The sequence below is a fragment of the Amphiprion ocellaris genome, chromosome 22, assembly GCF_022539595.1.
Source record: "Amphiprion ocellaris isolate individual 3 ecotype Okinawa chromosome 22, ASM2253959v1, whole genome shotgun sequence".
NCBI lineage: Eukaryota > Metazoa > Chordata > Actinopteri > Pomacentridae > Amphiprion > Amphiprion ocellaris.
This window is the reverse complement of record NC_072787.1, coordinates 2,309,780-2,330,342: the sequence shown is the minus strand read 5'-3', so window position 1 is coordinate 2,330,342 and position 20,563 is coordinate 2,309,780. Positions and strand designations below refer to the sequence as shown.

Sequence of the window (20,563 nt, the reverse complement as noted above, 5' to 3'; positions counted from 1 at the left end):
AGATGGTATCTCAATTTAAACACTGCTGTTTATGATGTCTGAATCAGTGGTGAGGAGCCTCCTACACAGCATACATGAGGAGGAGGATGGAGAGAGGGAGCTGCAGCAACAAATGCAACAATAAAGACAATCACACCACAACTTAGGACCAGTGGGATTCCCACACGGACTGTCAGGAGAACTCAATACAACCCGCACACTAACTGCAAACCTCTCAACAGCTTAAGATCTCTACTACATGAGACCGAATGAATACCAGAAACAGACATCAACAGTCTGTGAACACCTTACCACCAATAAACACCATCCTGGAATAGTCATGTCAATCACAAACTTTATCCATTAATGAAGACTTTTAGACACAGTTGAAGAGTAAATAGTGTAGTAATAACATATGATGTATTTCATATTTTTGGTATTGAATTAGGCCAAGGGACATTTAACCTACTATTGGCACTGATGTGTGTTAATTTCTGACCCAGCAGATTTTGTCACATTTCCCTTTTTTTTTTTTTTTTTTTTTGTGGCACCATGGAAAATTCATTGGAAACTCAAGACCACCATGAAATACATGGTCTTCACAAGTTTATTTAAACTTTTGTTCACAGCCATTAATTAATCCCATGGAAACTACATTAGAATAGTTGTTTTTATGATAGGTTTATTAAAATGGGCAAGGGCCACTCACTAGCCAACCATTTGCTGTGTTACTTGTCAGAAAAGTGAGAAGGAACTCTTGAATGTAGTTTCTCTGTAAAACTGTGTGAGAAACCAAATTAATTTATGTCCAACGAGATCCTCAGAGAAGCCTGTTGACAGTTAGATCCAGGTAGATTCTATCATTGCAAGATCCTGAAGTGGCAACAAAAACTAAGACCTGCATCCTACAGTCCTGCCATCCAGGAAAATAAACTACTGCACTACTGCTGCTGGTGACATTTGTGAATGGCTTGAATGTTCCAGAATCTTGAAACAGGAGTCAGGGTTGCTGAATTAATTACGAGGGTGTGATCTTACAATTTTACAGACACCAAAAGTTGATTCATGTATCCTGTTTCAATAAGTAATGAATAACCCTTCATTCATTTCTGACTGACTGTAGTATCACTGAGGTCATAGGTTGAGGATCAACTAAACCTCATTTGCTCAGGGCACTACCTTTGTGGAGATTAATGCTACAGTCAGCAGCAGGAAATCTTGACCCTGTGAACCATTTTGATGCAAGAACTACACTGCCTGACCAAAAAAAAAAAAAAAGTCGCCACCTGAATTTAACTAAGCAAATAGGAAAGAGCCTTCCATTGGACAATTACTGCAGTGATGAATACGTTTCAGCTGCAACAACTTCTTTAACCCGAGCTGATTAAAAACCTAAAACCTAAATTAGAAATTGATAGTCTCATCACAGGATGCAAACCTTGGTCTTCTGGGTAAAAGTCCCATCACACCTCCAACCACCTAATGCTGACTTTGTCACTTTTTCAAACTGGCCACCTTTCCCGCCATGTTAAAAGTCAATAATGACTTTTATGATTTCAAACCAAAACAATCTTCCTTTAAAACATAATCTATAATGCAGTTTAGTTGTATAGGAACACATTTTTTGTGGGCTGAAGTACATGTGTGCAGAATTGTAAGTGCCATTCATTTGTCCCACCGTCAGCACAAATACATATAAAAGGAAGTCACATAATAGAGGTTGGTTGTTTGTCTTCCATGCTTTCAAACAGTGCATTAGCAGTCTATGTTCAGAACAGCCTGGGGTATTTTTGTTGGGACATGAAAAGTAGGAGTCCTGTGATGGACTGTCCAGGATGTCCAATGCCTTCACTCTAAGTCAACTGGGATAGACTCCAGCCCCCTGCAAGGATAAAGCGTGTATAGGCAATGAACGTATGAATGAATGGATGGGAAAAGGAACTCAGTCAATGTGACCTTAAGGAAACAAATCAGAAAAACTTGTTAGTACAGAAAGAGATGCAATAGTCTGTTCTCAGCCTCATTAACTCAAACAAAAATCTGACCTCCAATATCATATGACTTGGATGACTGAAAATCTTCATCATTATATTGTTGGACAGTTTAGGATCAACATGTGTGAAGGATAGCTCACATCCAGGACTTCTACACCCTAACACTGAAGCAAAGAAAATCAGATTTAAACATCGCCCTTTCTGCATTCAATGCTGGACGTAAGCCGTATATTTTACTTCTTCTTTGTGTTTTAACATTTTCCTGCCTCTCAGAAGGAGTTCAGTACAAACTCCTGATTACCTATGGCTGCCTCACTGAAGCAAACATAGTCAAACACAGCTGCAAAGGTCAGCCTGTGATGGGGGAATGGGGAAAAAAGATGGATAACCATTCAGCATATCCCATAGGGAATGGGACAGTGGCACAGTGCACAGACTCGGCGAGCACACCATGAAAATGCTGAAATAAAGTATAATCAAGAGAATCTGTGTAGTAAGAAGAAGGTGAGATGACGCCATTTTCTGCCAATAACAAACAGAATAAGAAAAGGAAGCAGAAGGGAAGCATTTATCTCAGCAATTAGATATTCCTTCCAGCTTCTGATGGATGAAGGACAAAAAGCTTAACAGGAAATTAAAATAGGAGAATATCAGAAAACAAGGATTCCTCAAACACACTCATAAAACATGGATAATATGGCTGAGGACCTGTTTCTAACCTGTTTCTTAGAGCCCGTCCACTGTTGCCCCATGGACCTTACTGACCTGACCTAGAAGTCAGATGGTGCTACCTGAGCTGAGGACGGACACATGTTCCTGGAGCTTGTCCTCTTTGCAAAGAAATGCCGACAAACATTTGAGTTTTCATGGACAGTAATCCAAGGCTTTATAATATACAGTTATGTCCCAAAATGGAAGTTTCACCCTTGTTTCCAGTTTGAAGCTTGTAATATAGAAGCTACACATACTAAAGGAAAATGCTTCAACCACACAGAGAGAAATGTACATTACACTACACAACTGAAAGTCAGCGCTCTACTCCACCTCTCTCCTCTCAGCCAGATTTGACATTCAGAAGACCTGTCCATTCATTTGGTCAGGACAGAGAAATGACTGTTTTGGACATCCTGTCCCACCAAGGCCAGGAATCCTAAAAATCCTAGAGCAGGCCTAAAGATAGATGGAAGACAACACTGAAGTCAGACCAACAGTTTCATCCATCCATCCATTATCTATACACTGCTTACTCCTCATTAGGGTCACGGGGGGCTGGAGTCTATCCCAGCTGACTTAGGATGAAGGCAGGGTTCACCTGGACAGGTAACAGCCTATCACAGGTTCACCTGGACAGGTAACAGCCTATCACAGGTTCACCTGGACAGGTAACAGCCTATCACAGGTTCACCTGGACAGGTAACAGTCTATCACAGGGCTACACATAGAGACAAACAATCACACTCACATTCACACCTATGGACAATTTAGAATCACCAATTAACCTCAGCATGTTTTTGGACTGTGGGAGGAAGCTGGAGAACCTGGAGAAAACCCACGCATGGACAGGAAGAACATGGAAACTCCATGCAGAAAGATCCCAGGGATCCGGGGATCTTCTAGCTGCAAGGTGACAGTGCTAACCACTAAGTTACTGTGCAGCCCCCAACAGTTTCAGAAAATTAAAAAAAAAAAAAGAAAAAAAGGTATTTTTTTTCTGTTTGTTTGTTTTTATATTGTTTTTGTGCCTCTTTGGGGATTATCATTTGAGAAATTTCTGACATGGGCCCCTCGTCCCCAGAGCAGACAACATTTCAGTTGCCAAAGAGCAACTTTTTCCCATGAACTCCGATAGACAAAACGTTTCCTGTATGAGCTAAACTGTCTGTTCTAAATGATTTTAAAGGGGAGAATCTGGCTATTTCAAGTGGACACAGCTAGTCAACTAATCACAGGTAAGCTTGATGTAATTCCTTGTTGGCCTTTGAAAAGTGGGCCAGAATTTCAAAATTCCTCAGTGCATCAGTGTCTTTGCAGAGTATGAATGACGCCAGAATTTGGCAAGTCATTTTACTCTTTTCCTTTGTCAGACAGCTGAATTTAGTCCAACTGGTAGATTGATTTTTATTGCTTTTCAATTTCTCATCAGGGTTATATAACCGATGGTAATCATAAACTAAAATCACAAGTCCTTCTGAGTGTTTCCTTCAGTCCCTGGCATTAATCTCTGTGCATTGAAAAGCAGAAGATGTTTTAAATGTTCACAGTGTTTCAGCCCAGATCCTGACAACCTGCATTTCTAAATTCTCATCACGCTTTAGCAGTCAGCTGTTTTAGAAATCCTGCAGTTTGCTCTCAGCAATATATTTTAAGGAGCACTCTGTGGTTTTTAGGACATTTTTTTTTTAATTCCGGTTTTTAATTTACTGTGAAACAAATTGACATGCAAGCCATACCAAAATAAAATATGGTAGAGTCATGCATACAAAACAGGATAAAAAAAAAAACTATCTTGTACGAAGAGTGTCTTAAGAGTCTTATTTCCCTTTAAACTTATGTCTCAGGTTTTTCATTCCGCTTTCAAAAAAATAGCAAGGGGAGAAAGGAACATAACTATATACCTCCACAGAGAGAACTATCTCTATATGAAAGTCAAAACAGAAAACTTGCAAAGCAAAGTAGTTACACATAGGTTAGTTTAAAGTGCTCAGACCTTAAAGTGAGCACAAGAGTGGTGAAAGTCATTAAGTAGTACTTTAAGGGTTCCTTCATTTCATTACTTATACAAAGTCGGGTCTGAGTAATTTGACATATTGCACCCATTTTTCCCAATGTTGTGAAGAAACATCCATCTTTAGATTTAAAAAAAAAAAAAGTCACCTTTTCCATCCTGTAAATTTGTAAATCTGTTACATTGATCCAGTTGTTTATTGTGGGTCTAGCCGGAGTCAACCACCACTACAAATAAAATACCCATTAAATATCCATCAATACATTTTTCCCTATTGCCCTATTTTCCAAGACGACACTCCTCTGACTCTCTGACCTGCTGTATGGATGCTTGACGTGACGTCACTTTCAAGGCTGCGCTCTCGAGAGTAATTAACGTTGTATGAATCCCATGTTCCAAAGAGTAGATACTGAGCAAGATAGTTATCTGTAGTTTACCTTAGTACTCGTGAGAACCTGACACAGTGCAGGACTCTGCTGTGAAGGTGGAGATATGCGGCGGTGGTGGATTTGCGACAAAAACAAAAAAAAAAGAAAGAAATTTAAAGGAGCGGCGGCTAGGATTTAGGAATGGTGGGCCGCCGCTGCTGAATGAATGCAGAGGAAACACTGCTTGACCATGTACATGCTAATCCCAAGCATGCCTACAGGGTTGTGTCCCTCTCACACCTGGGCTCAAACATTCACATCTGTCTACTTATTGTCCCAGCGTACACCCCCTCATGAGGAAGACAAAGCCCTCCATAAAAAACATCCAAACCTGGCCTAGGAAGCTCTCTCCCAACCACAAGACTGTTCTGCACGGACTAATTGGGATGTATTTGAACATGAAGATTGGGAAAAACATACAAGAACATATGGATCGTGGACCTTCTCATTAACCAACCCCAGTCTGTTTTAATGTCGTATGGTTTTTATGATTGTGATGTGGAATTGGTTGTGTTTGATGGAGGATTTTTTATGATTTTAATGCCACTGATAACATTGAAATCATATGACGATGAAGATAAAGTTATCTCATCTTAGATCCCACAAAACATACTTTCAGAAGGTATGTTAAAATCAACAATGTGCATAGGGGCCACAATTGAACCAAAAGACTGACTCACATCCCCAGTCACTACCAGGACAACGGACCACAGGACTCCCACAAACTCTCTGACCAACTTCTGACCTGACAGAAAGTGGGGCTGAGAATCTTGATAATGAGCTCAAATGTATTTCACTCACACTGACAAGGCCACAAGGAACACCAGACTCACAGTAGAACAAAGAAAGACAATTTTTGGACTATTCTGGAGTCAAATGTACAAATGCACAAATGTACATAAAGTTAAGTTCAGTTGCCTTGATTGTGTTATTGTTTTGGTCCCTAACTTTTATTGATTCCAGCTACCACGCTTTTATAAATAACCATCAAGTCAAATCATTTTCCCTGTGGCCCGTCTTGCCTGCAGCAAGAGGTGCTTCATGTGCTGCATTATTGTATTTATCTGATCTAAACATTTCGCTGGTCAAATATCAGTTAGATGTTGTAATAAATCCGCATAAAGTATTCAAAACCCATTTGAGCAAACATTTTCCCTACAGATATCAATTCATAAATCTATGTTTTTACAGTCAGGGAGACTACATTTACTTCCATTCTGTCACAGCATTACAAAAACATTAAGAAAATTATGTAAAACAGTCATTTTTAGCCTCATTGTACTTAGATCATTTTTGTCCTGCTTCTTCCATGCCTCATCTGTATGTAGCTGTCAAAACCCTTCTGCTAAAAATGAGATGATCGTTCAGCATGCATTCTGTCAATAAGAAAGACGGCTGGGTCAATAAATAATTGACTTTTTCTAACATAGTTGACAGGTATTATAGTTGACATTTTTGCTGTTTTGAAGCCTAAAATCAATATGGCCGCCTATAATCAAACACCACATGGCATTTTTAGAGAAAGATTCTTCTTAATATTATATATACAATTGAGTAAAATTGAAATTGAAAGTTATTGATAAAGATATTGTAGTAAACCTGTTGAATACTTTATATTAAATAACTCAGAAAGCCTTGGAGTCTTTCCAGTCTTTTCTTCAGGAGGAAATGACATCAGCAGGTCATGTGATCTGGAATTAACACACTTCCTTGAGAGATGTTTTTGTAATGAGGAACTTAGCTGAAAGCGATTTCTCAGACACAGATACGATCTGTTATTTTCCATATAAAATTTAATATATTGCCAAAACAGAAATATCTGTCATGATTATCTCAACCTAATAAAAAGAACAATCAAAACTATTTCTAAATCAGCTCATTTTGTTATTGTTTAGCTAATTAGAAAGTGGTGTTATTAAATTCGGACCGTTATTTAGTTGACATTTTAGTGATATCCAGTCATTTTTTATTAAGAAGTGATTGTTTCTATAATAAATAATTATGGAATTTGAAAAGACATGATCATAATGAACATAAAAAATATTAGTTTTTAAACTTTTAATAAAATGTATACAAGATATATCCCATGGACTTCAAAAATCTCTCAATTCTATATTGACCCGGTTACTTCTGAAACAACAATAGATTACTACCCAAACATGGACAACAACATGTACAAAAACCCAAATATGTACCATGCAGGATGATTAGGTCAGCAGAGAAAGAAGTACATTCTTTCAAAAGTATTTCATCTCACATTTTTTCTTGTTGGCAGGTTTAAAAAAGCCCTCTGGAACATGATTTAGGTCAGGGGACATCAAACTACACCAAGTCCACTATGAAGAAAAAGTGAAATAATAGACTAATAAATTGCTCCATCAATAGAACACTTCTTCACAGGGAGAATAAGAGCAAAGTCTACAGCTTGGCAAGTGCAACTGATCTCCCCTGAAGAATTCTTCCAGACTCTAACCAAGTGAAATGAAAAGGAATGACAGAGCGAATGGGAGGGATGAAGGGAGGAGGTGCAAGTATGTGCAAGGAAGTGCCATGCCGAGCTGCTTTCAGCTCTGCTTGTGTTTACAGCCATACATGGACAGTATGAGACTGTGAGCACGTATACAGTACAAGGACACAAACGCACTGACTGCCACTAAACAGAATGTGACACAGACAAATCCACACCTTCCCTCTCAGCACGTCTGCAAAACCCTCAGCATCCACCGTGCTTCTGCTGCACACCTTTACTGGCATTATTATCACATAAATGGGAAAGAGAAGTGGAGTGAAAGAGGGGGATGGGTAGATGAAGAATACAAGGAAGGAAGAAGGAAAGGTAGAGCCAGGCTTCTTTCAGAAATATCTTATGTCATCTGTCTGCTAAAGTGATGGCTTTAAGGCCATATAAACATGCTTTTGATATGTGTTGTTTTCTTGGTAAAAAAGAGAAATCTTAAAACCTCCTTTCAGATATCCATCCCCTTTACACCAGTGTAATGATAATCACATGTGTTGACCTCATATCTTAATTAGCTCCATGCTCACTTTATTGTAATGTTTTAACACTGCACAATTGTGAATTAAGTGCCGTAAAAATATGGTTAATGTCAAACTAAAGCATGCTGTGACATCTGTGATCATTCTAATAAATGTATTATCTCATTTCTCCTTCTTAAACTTATTTTTTCAAGCCATTTTATATTGCATTGTCTTACAGTGTGTCAGTACTGTACTGTTTCATCTTCATTTCTCATCCCTGTACATACTGTAAATATTGTTACTACTATTTTATTACTATTATTACGTTAATTGCTACATAAGCTGCTGTAATGTGAATAATGTGAATTTCCCCTGGCGTGGGGAGAAATAAAGGACTTATCTTATCTTATCTTATCTAAATTATGAACTACCACTGGAGAAAGAGTTTGAAGTTGTTGAGTAGATTCTACAATGTACAACCACAGCAATCACAGAGACCTTTCTGTAAACATGTAGGCTATATATTCCATTTCCATTCATGGCAGCTGCATGGTTGATTAAATTAAAGACTATGAGAACAAGCAGGAATTAATTATTATTCATTATTATTGTCGTGCCATCCAGTGCCTGTGCACTGCTGGATAGCACGTAAATGAAAACTGAACATATGCAGCATAATTCACTCTCAACACCAAAACCCCCCATTGGCAACAGCATCCAAATCTTACTGAGCATCTGTGGGATGTGCCAGGATAAGCCTGATCTGTGTAGGTCCCACCCTGCAACCCACAGCAATATGAGTACCTCAATATGTTTGGAACTTTTTTAGCATTTCAAAATAGACAATCTTGAAGCTCCCAGCTTTATATACAGGTTTTCTTTCTTGCACTGCAAAGGAGAAAAACAAATGGCAGAGGTTTTATAGACTGATCTGGCATGGAAGGAATCTCCTCTACAACATAAAAGTGGTTTTAATTATATTCTTTTATGTTTTATTAAACTGACTTCTTGATAAAGAAATAAGACAGAACAGTTAAGCAATACAGTTAGTTTAATTTAGTGCAGTGTCTATGAAAAGGAATAGCCAGCTCTGCATTTTCTCTCTGTATTTTAACAGCAGTTCCCAAAAAAAACAATAACAAAAAAAAAACTATCACTGCAACTTTTACAGAAGACTAGAAAACTGATTTAACAGCTTCACAACACAGACATGTCACTGCTCATGAGACAGACTTCTGTCATGTTGGCTTTTTCCTCACAGCACTGCAGATCAATGTAGACCTGAAAATTCACAGAAGTACTAGCAACAGAGATTTGTTCATTTTTGACCTACAGTAATGACAATAATGCAATGATAATGTTTGTAATGCTAGCTTTCTGTTATTAAGAGATAAACTTCCTTCATTCCTGTGTCATTTTCTGTTACTTCTATCACTGATCCACAGCAGATATTTCCTGCTTCTTGCTAAACAGGGTGCTCAGGATTTGCTCTGAACTTGGTAGAACAGCTTTCTGCTATCTAGCTAGCTAAGGTGTGTAGCTAGCTATTCATACACTGAATTTTGTTTTGTGTATCTTAATCCCTCGATTGTTTTTAATGTGTTTTATTTTTGTCCTATCAAATTGCTTAATTTTACAATCATTTGTAACTTCAAAGTGACATGCCATCTTCGTCCCCCTCAAAAAGAGATGTTAATCGCAATGGATTTATTAAAAGTTCAATACAAATTAATGTGAAGTCTTAATGCTTAGGCTCCAGGAGCTAACCTTTATGTTGTAGCATCATCAGTACAGAAATATCCATTCCTCCTGGTGTTTTTTAGTAAGAGTCAGTACCTTAAGGTGTCTAGTAGGACCAGGGTGTATTGGAAGTATACCCAAAGTTTGCTGTTCATTTCCAGACAGGACCAGATTTCAAGTGTTTATGAGATGCACCAATACATGGCCATAAAATTCATAAATATTTCAAATAAACAGCCCAGAAAAGCTCTGGCCAAAGCGAAATTATATTTTAACATGTCAGGTTCTGAAATAGGCCTGTTTGTTCTCAGGAACTTTCACTCCACGGTAAAGCCAGTCCTTTCTTAAGTCAGACCCAAAGTGAAAGTAACATCCCGTTACTCTGCTTTTGTTGATATCAAAAACATAGTTTTATTGTCAACAGTCATCTGAGTGAAATGGCAAATATAGATAAGAACCCTGTATGCTTCAAAGGAGGGGCTTTTCACAGGAACAGTTAGCATGGCTAACCCTAACCCCACATCTCTGATCTGGGTGGATTTCAAGTCTATGCTATCCTTCACTAGAGATGATTCTGTTATTATGAAGGAAATGGTTAAAAACTATGGCAAGCCTACAGGCACACTGTAGCACACTATTAGACAAGCAGAGTTCATGGCTGTCAGTACTGCTGAAGAAAAGACATTAAAGTTGAACCAATGACTGGAGCCAGGCAGCTGAAGCAGTAAGAAACATGGACAGTTTCAAACAGAGGGGGTCTTTAAAAAGAAACAGACTGAAAGGACATGTACACGACAAACTACATGTACCTGAGGATAGGATTATGTCAATGTGTTTGTTAAGGATGCAGAAGGCATCAGGAGGAAGTTGACTTTTGACAGCTCAGAGAATGGAACTGACTGAAAGTATTAAAAAAGCGGAGAATGCCTGAAGAAGAAAATAAATGTTTCAGACAGACAAGAATGAGGTAAGACAACTTCTATTTCACATGGACATGTCAACAGATTCCACAATTCACCGAAAAGCACAGGTTTTGCCATGAAGCCACGAGACCTAAAGCGTGTTATGCCCTGGAAATATCGTAATGCAAGGAAGAGCATTGTTCCGGAGTTACCCAGCAAACTATAGCATCATGTATGCTCTATAGTCAAAGCTGCCTGACCACAATAAGAATGGCTCTATGTTTATATGTATTTGGTTCATATATATAATATGTATGCTATTCAACCGGACAAACAGTGTCTCCAGCCCCCCAAAGTTCATCTGTGTAGATGGCTCAGATCTAGAGTTTGTCAACTCCTACAAGTACCTTGGTTTCAGACTGGACTCTTCACTTTATTTCAGTTCTCACATCAACATTTTACTGGGGTTCCTTTACTGTAATAAGGCCTCCTTTACATCCTCTGCCAAAAACACTCTTGTGAAGATGACCATCCTCCCCATGTCTGACTATGGCGATGTCATCTATAAAATGACCTCTAAGTGTTCCCTTAACAGGCTTGATGCCCTCCATCACTCAGCCATCCATCTTGCTACCAGTGCACCTTTCTCCACCCATAATTGTGACCTTTACAAACTGCTGGGTTGGTCCTCCCTTTACACTAGGCGACTCCAGCACTGGCTTTTACTCATCTACCAGACCCTATCAGGGAAAACACCTCAATACCTCTCCCACCTCCTACAGCCCTCCCATAACAGCTACCACCTGAGCTCCAGCGGTTTCATAACACTCTCTATCCCCAAGGTTCACACTGTCTTTGGCCGGAATTCCTTTCGCTTTGCTGCAGCAATCGATTATAATTCCCTCCAGAAATCTCTGAAACTGTCGTCTCTTCCATCACTTTACATGTTTAATCAGAAGCTACAGCAGATCCTAGCTGACCACTGACATGTTGACTGTTTTCACTGAATAGCTAGCATTGAATTAGGCTGTTTTAATCTCTGTTTGAACACTTACGTGTCCTTTTTTGCATACGTATTGTTTATTTGTTGTCTTTCTTTCTGCTGGGGCCTCTTGCCAGGTCATCACTGTAAATGAGAAATTGTTCTCAACTGATTCTACCTGGTAAAATAAAGAATGATAAAAAAAAAATGTCCAAAAACAACCTTTGACTCTGCTTATCACTGCTTGTGAATATACTGTAAAATGTTGCTTTACAGTTTTGTGAGCGGCACAAACTTAATTCCATTTACTTTTATCGTACTGGGATGGAGACAGGGGAAGTAGAAACAAACAATGACCAAAACTATCCTCATGATATGTATACTACTAGAGCACAGCGAGAAAAATGTAGCTTTTTACAGTATTTTAGATGAGCCACCCCTTTAGTAACTAAACCAATGGCTATATCTAAATATATAATTTGATATTAGCCATGAATAACAGTACTGGTATTTACTTCATTATTTGTTGATTTGTTGCTGTGTTAATGCGTGGACTAGATAGTTCCCAAACACCAGTGATAACATTTATAAGGTGTAGACTGCACTTCTTCTCCTAAACTGCACCTCTGTGGTGTGATGTTAGCTGTGTGTCCACACTACGTTGTATAAAAGAGGAGCTTACAAACACATGTTTAAAAACGTGTTTAGAAAACACTCCATAAGGACAAACACGAGTAATGGTTTGAAACACAATGCTGTGTAAAAAAAATAAAAAAGAGAGACAGTGGTAAAGACGAAGGTGTGGCTGTGTGTGTGGTGGCACTTGCAGACATTTGTCAGCCTGAAATTACAAACCTCTGTCCACCTTAACAACCAAATCCTGCCTGTGAGTCTGCATCAGTGTGAGCGGTCAGCATGGAGGCAGCCACTTCAACCCTGTTTACCCCCATCTGCCCTTCCCAGCAGTGACAGAGTGGCAATGAGGCCAGGGGAGGGGCAGGCAAGGAAGTGATAGATGCAATGAAGAGAGAACAGAACAGAACAGAATAGAATAGAAGAGAGAGAGAGAGAGAGTTTCAGCTTCAGTTCCTCTCAGCCTGGGGGGGGCTGGAGGGTTGGCATGCCTTACCATCAAATAAAATCTATTTAAAGGAGAAAGGCTTCTCACTATCCACCTGCCAATGAGAGACCAGAAACAGGGAGGCAATCTTTTTCTTCCTCCTCACTTCTTTCTACAACAAAGAGACATAATTTTAGCTTTCTGTGCCACTGGGTGCTGCCAAGTCTAATCGTTTTAGCAATAATAATACCTATGAATATCTATATGTTCTACCTAATAACCATTACTATAGTTGTATAGATTTTAAAATGATTTACTGGACACATTTATCTTACATGAAGCACCTACATACAACACAGTATCCAAGAGTCAAAACTGGGAGACAGGCAAATGAGAAAGACAAAGAAACAATGTCCAAATGTTTCAGGTTATCACAGTTCATAAAAAAACAACTAGCTAACCAACATGTACTCTTCAAACCTCGTCGACAACAAACAAGCCACCTCACATCTGTGTTTGTGTATTAATAAAGAACTATTGACAAAGCTGCAGATAAGACAGCCTGACATTAACAGTGTTAGCATCATGAGGTGTAGCAGGTCTAATGTTTACCATGGCAAAGGTCGCTATCTTACATTTCACATGCTAGCATGCCATCATTTGTTCATTTTTAATGCAAACTATTTACATTCCATTAAAGCAAGGTTTTATAAAATATAACCTTGAATTAATACTTAAATACCTCAACGTGGTTAATACCAAGAACAGGATAAAAAAATGGCAGAATGTATGTATATTTGTTCCAACACAAACAGAGAAGGAGCAGGGAACCAAAATGTGCACAAAATAATGCTGTTAACCATAACCTGTTAAATCAGTCCTTATTGACAGAAACACCACTAGAGACTATGGATTTTTGGTAAATCTTCTAAATTTGGTGACTACATGACACTTAACTCAGACAGGACATCACTGGCTGTTTGGAGACAGTAAAGCTATTAAGCAGCATTAATCGCTGATGACTGAAACTATACAATATACTGAGTCATTTAAGACACTAGAAAGAAAATGTTGCAATGCAAACAGCTCAACCGTGAATTATCACTTACTTTTTTAACCAGTTCCCAAAAAAATAAATTAGTTTAAATATGTGGTACGTGATGCAGTTACCTCTAACTAAAGTCATTTTGCAGTCTTGAACAATGTCCAGCAAAATACAAGATTTTCATTTTCACTGCAAACGTCTATTGGTTTCAAATGTTAGTTATCGTCTGTTTGATTACTAATAATTATTATCTTTATCAGTCCTAAAGAAGCTATATTAGTTTATTGGTTTTAAAGTCTTTCTCTGTGTCAATCCTTGTGGAGGTTGAGGTGTAACATATTGACAAATTCAAATCCAGAATGAATCAGCATTCAGCCCTATTGAATCGGATTTGGTTACTGATGTAACTGACAATACAAATATTCAAACATTTGTAATCATCTTTTAATAGAAAAAGGCATGAAACTGTTCTCAGTGTCAGCTTAATAATGCAACCGAAGATATGAAATACTGTTTATACTAACGAGGCAAAACATTCTAATAGCTCCTCCTTAATATAATGTAGGTATAACCTGTGTAGATATTGATTCTAGCACACCTCTGAAGGTGTCCTGTGATACCAAACAGCACAATGTTAGGAGGGTAATGTATACATTTTGTAAGATGTAAGGTGCAGCTGCAGTGAATTTGACCTGTTCTGGCACCGTCCCTTAACTGTGCCAGTTGATTGGTTGTCCCTCCCAAATACACTGTTAATGGCTCTATTGTTTCCAAGATTTGGTCCTTCTAAAAGTGGCTCACATCTTTACATCTGACTACAAGTAATGATGATAACTAGATTGGGACTACAGACATTTTTGTATCACTTTCAATATGGCACAGTAACATGAGAAAATACTTTTCCTTGACACACACATAAGTCCATCTGTCATGTTGTGCTAAAGAAACTCTGCGACCTCATGTATGGTATGTAACTTGCTATTTGGGTCTATTACTGAGAGAGAGTTGCACATTGTGGCTGTTCACAGGATGGGGAAAGGCTATAATGACACATCCAAGTGTTTTAGGTGCAATTAGCAAAATACAAAACATTATCAAAAAATTACACGGAATTCCACACTGGGAGGACCAAGACCATCCTGATAGACCTGAGCAATTTCAAAAACCAGAAAGAGAAGTCCTGTTGCTTTTTAGTAAAGCTTTAATGATTGTCACGACCGAGACAACTGCAAATCTGCAGAGACATAAAACTATGTTATTCTGTTAGTTTTCACCTGCCATACAAAGTGCGTCTTTCCATGTGTTTTTGTTTTAACTGACATGTTACCATTCAAGTTTATGTTACCAAACAGGAAGAGGTTGCTGCTGGCAACAACTTGACTAAAGTTAAGTTTGACAGTGTCTGAATTTCCTGAATTCTACACCTATTTATCAGCTGTGAACAACTTTACACCCTGAACAGTGACATGAATGTCTTCCTCTGGTTACAACCACTGCAGACTCCTGAAGTTGTAATGGATTTAATGACAGAGTTGATTAAAAAAAATGATAAAACTAGGAAATCCTTGTGGTTATTTTGTTTGTTTCCTTTGTCCCTGTCTCAACTAAGAAACTTGGGCAGAACTCGAAGACGCCTCAAGCTAAATGGTTGTTCCATGCCGACCTATTTCCAAGAGAGGACTATGCCTCCAATTATTATGTGATGGATGCTTTCAGACATCATTTGTTCCTCTCCTCACGGTTGCTTGCCCCACACACGAGGATGGTTAGCAGTGTGTGTGTGTTTGGGTGGTAAAATGTGCTGCACAGATGCTAGCTGGTCTTGCTTAAATTTATAGGCTAACAAAGAGGCAAAGGTCATGTGCAAAAAGACATGTTCAAATATGTACGTGATCTTTGTGCTGTCTTTTTCACAAATGTTATTGATCTTAGGGCAGCATAGCACACAGTGCAAGACGAACAAGTGGCATGAGTAACAGTGGATTGGGGCAAGGCGTCACCAAACCCTGCAGAGGACAGAATGAACCATTGCAGGAAGAGAGCATGTTATGTTGTATGATGGTGAATGAAAGAGAATAAACTCCAACAAGGGCTGGAAACTGACTCCAGATTCTAGATTCAAATCTACTTACACGGTTTGAACAAAATGATGTCAACACCATGATCCCAATACTGAATTGAACTTTTGGTCTAGGGCTGTTATTCTTGATCTGGTTAAAGCACCTCGATTCCATTGAAGGGAATCTGAAAACAAAGGTATATCTACACTGATCAGCCACAACATTATGACCACTTGATAGGTGAAGTGAATAACATTGATCACCTTGTTACAATGCAACGTTCAGCTGGGAAACCTTGGATTTTGGCGTCCGTGTTGATGAGATTTAGACACCCAAATAAACTTTGTCCCAGAACAAACACACTCCTTCATGCAAACAGTAATCCTAAATGTCACTGGCCTACCCCCGCAGGACAATGGACCTCACCACATTGCAAAAACATTAAACAATCAGAAACATCTTGAGGAACATGACAATCGCCCAAGATGTTGATTTGACCTCCAAACTTCCTAGACCCCATTCCGATCAAACATCAACAGAACCGGAACAGGTCGCACAATCCAGAGTACCCAAAGCATCCACTGCCAATGTCCTGGTGCCAGACCCCATAAGACAACCCTGAGAGGTCCTCTGGTCCAGGCCCAATGGTTCAGAGCATTTTTGACCACATACGGTCGACCAACACAATATTAGGCAGGTGGTCATAATGTTATGCCAGATCGGTGTACACTGACACTAAAGATAAAAGTGACATGAGTTTTAACTTTGTGTCAATAGTTTGTGATTTTCTGTTTCCTGTTGCTTTAACCTAACAAAGTGCACAAAGCAAGCCCCATGAATAAACGGAAAAGTCTTGACAGAGCCGTGTCCTCATCCCCATTCACCATCGCTGGGATGAACACCAATACGGAGCCAGGCTTCATCACCAACATCGATACTGGACCTCGTTAATGCTGTCGTATCTGAATGGGAGCAAATGTAGCTAGAGTAGCAACATATTGTTTAGGTGTCCACATAGTTTTGGCCATATAATATATCTGAAAGTAGGCAACTGAGTAAGCAGTGAATATAAATAAGAGTCATGAGAGAGATACTACTTCTAAGTTACTGACTAAAAGTGAAAGAGGGAATAGCATGGTGTTTTCATGTGATCCCCCTTATTTTAGGAAGAAAAAAACAATATGAAACAGACAGCCATTGATTTCATTCCTGCCTCAAATTTGTCATGAAGACATTTCCCATCACATTGAATGTCATGACTGGTTACATTTTGATGCAGCCATACATGTGTTCATTTGATGTTGCTGTGAGGAAAGCAAGCCCTAAAAATTCAGCTTAGTAACATGATGATTATTTCTTGCTTTAAAATGTGCACAGCAGAATCTAAAATAACAAAGTTTCTGGCCAAAAAGAATCCATTCTATTGAATCTTTGCACCTCTGACATCACATTTTCAGTTTGGAACCAGAAAATTATAAATATCCCACTACTGCTGACTATGTGAAAAAACCAATGGAGCATACCAGAAGTGCAGTTCGGCTATTCATGATAAACGTGCTTCTTGTGGGCTCAGTACAATTTACACATTATTTGGTGGGCATTTGAACTCAACGTGGGTCACTGATTAACAAGAAAGTCCTGAAACGCAAAGAGGCAGTTTTCTTTACTGTTATCCAATTGTATTATTAATAACACTTAACAACCCATTTATTTACTGAACTCAGTGGGGGAAAGTATGCATGTGAGTGTTAAATGTGTGTTTTTAACTGTCACAGAAGCTCAGTATTGTGCAGGAGACAGATGTCTGCCTGTCAGTTTGCCAGTGGAGGGACACAACACAACCCTCCAACCTAAATCAGATTAAACTTCTTTTCTAATCTCAATCAGTGAAAATCTAAACTTCAATTTACTCTCCTACTTGTCAAGGACAAAAACAACATTGCATAGTGTTTCTGATACTCTCATTCAACTCTGCATGCCCAAAAATTATAGGAATTTATTCTTCTTTTGTAATATTTACTGTAGTAGATCATTATTCGGCACTTTCTATACTGATGACTGTAATACAAAAACAACTGATACTCAGCTTTATGAAAACTGCTTTTTGAAACACTACTGGCAAGATAAGCCACTCCCCACAAGACATCTTAGAGCTAAACAACAAACTGATGCTGTAGTGGCCATAGAAGAAGCCAATCTTATTTTAGTACTGATGAGGATAAACATGAGTGAGTCAGCAGCTTTCTGCAACAGTGGCAGTGCTCACACTCTGGGATGCATGCATGACACCTGATGCTAAGGTGAACAAATTTTGATCTGAACAGTTAATGTCAACGTTGTCCTGGACCAATGTGTTATGCAGAACAAGTATAGACACTATACTTGTTCCAAAGCATATTTTCCACCTTTGTAAACAAGAAAAGCACTGAGAGCTCAGTACTCTGCCAAGGCTGCTCATTCCCCCATATGGCATTGTCAGAAATGCAGCATATTTTTTGTAAAAATGCAGCATTTTTTTAATTAGTTGTTGATGATCAGAAATCACGGCAACATAGAATGTGTCCATTTAATGTAGATGTACCCACAAGTAACCACCGTAGCGAGCGAATACATCCGGATATTCGGCTCCAGCCCTAGGATCCAGACTATAAACTGCATCACTGCCCAAATCTAATGAGGTGGTCCTTGTGTCATTTCTGAGCTTCCCTGAAAATTACATCCAAATCTGTTTTGGACAAACATATGACGATTGTCACATAACTCCACCGTGTTCCTTGGTGGAGTAATAATACAGAAAGATCATAATAGCAGTTAAGCATTGATTATACACCCTTGTGGACGTGTACATGGACAGCTGCCCACACCGTGAACCTGTAGCTGTTGGTACTACACTCTTTTTTAGTTCATTTGACGGACTCTGTTCCATACATGCACAGTAGAGTGCATCAACATATCCAGACTCTGGGTGTCTGCATGGACTGTCCACTCAGAGACTATAAAGACGCTATAAAGACAGTAGTGTGCATTTTAGCGGTTGTGTACATGCGATGAATACATTGACAATGGTCTACTGCAAATGTGTGCAACTGAGTCCTCTGAAGGACTAGAAAGTAGTATAATAGCACCAAATACATGTCTGTTCTGTCTGCTGCTGTCCATGTGTGCATCTGCAGGGGACTATAATCAAGGCTTAACAATGGCTTTAGAAGATATCACGTGAATCTTCACTGACAGTTAGAGACAGGAGGCAAAAGTGTTCTCTCATGATTAAGTCACACTCTTCCCCCTTCGGTCTGATGCTGTCATCATTTCGCTTCATGTGTCTTTACTCCTGACAGTCCTCAGTCACAATTAGCATAGGAGGTGACAAGCGGTTGATTACCAGATAGTTATGGAACCAATGACCATCTTTGCCCCATTTCTTTTCTGGGAGAGAATGGATTGGATGATTACTGCTCTGGTTCATACACTGAGAAACACCAGTCAGTCCATGTATATCCACATGGATACATTAAAAACATCTAGAGGCCGCTATGTTTGTTTGCACACATCCGTATGTGTGTGTATGTGAGAGAACAGGGGGCTGCTCAGAAAATACTGAGAAAGAAGAAACTGTATTCAGGGTGTAACGCAAGTATCCACTTTGAAATGTACGCAGTCCATCCCTTATGAGTTAAAATGAGAGGTCAACTCTAGCACACCCATGTGCACGTACAGACATGCACGGCTTGGCTGACGAAGCTGGAAGGACAACAACGGGAGTCATGAGAAAGCTAATGTGATGACATTTCAACGAGGCAGAGCCTGGCTAAATGCCACAGTGTAAGGAGCTAATATGTCTCCCATCCACTGATTTGGCTGCTCCCACTTTTCCTTTTCACAACAAAAGCACTGAGCTGATGGCCGGTCTCTCTGTTATCCTCCCTGGTCCTGCTTTAGAAAACTGCAATGACTACATTCTGATAGCGACAGAAAATAGGCTGACAGGTAGTTCTGGTGAGTAGAGAGCATTCATATCAATTATAAGAAGCAAAGGTACATAACCATTCGACAACAGCTCAACACAATCAGGCAGATGTTATTATAAAACAACGCATCGCTATCAGACCTGCAGCTGGCACCCATGAGCAAAAACTGCTCATGACACTGAAACATCACCAAAGAATAACCCAAATGTAGCAGAAAAAATATTAAATAGAGGTTGGTATCAAGCCTCATAAAACATTCAAGTTATGCGTTGTTGGTATCTGCTGTTCCAGTATCTAAAATGTGGGAATTAGCTCTGCTCTATGTATTAAATCAAATAGAAATTTAACACATAAGGCTTTTGGGTTGTTAGTCAAATAAAACTTTAATACAATTGCTTAAGCTGTTGTGATAAAACATTTACTCACTGTTTACACACATTTTATGACTATTGATCATTGGCAATTATTAGATACAGTTACAACCCAGAACACTTCTTTGTGCTGAGATGAAAATTGAAAAAAAGTCCAAATTTTTAGTTAGTTTCATGAGGTAATTTACTACTTAGTACTATATATCTCTGAGACTATTGTATGTTCCTAATGTTTACAGTTCGCAAAGATACGAGAATAAAGTCTGACAAGTGTGTCCTGACAGGGTTACAGATCCTGACCATGCTATCATGAGAACGCTAAGCTGGATC

At 39.0% G+C, this 20,563-nt stretch overlaps 1 protein-coding gene across 7 annotated transcripts in view; it reads right to left on the bottom strand.

The window, feature by feature from the left end:
- The window catches only part of arhgef4 (Rho guanine nucleotide exchange factor (GEF) 4), a 117,572-nt gene that overhangs the window by 45,578 nt on the left and 51,431 nt on the right, over window positions 1-20,563 (bottom strand). The gene's annotated exons all lie outside the window — the stretch shown is intronic.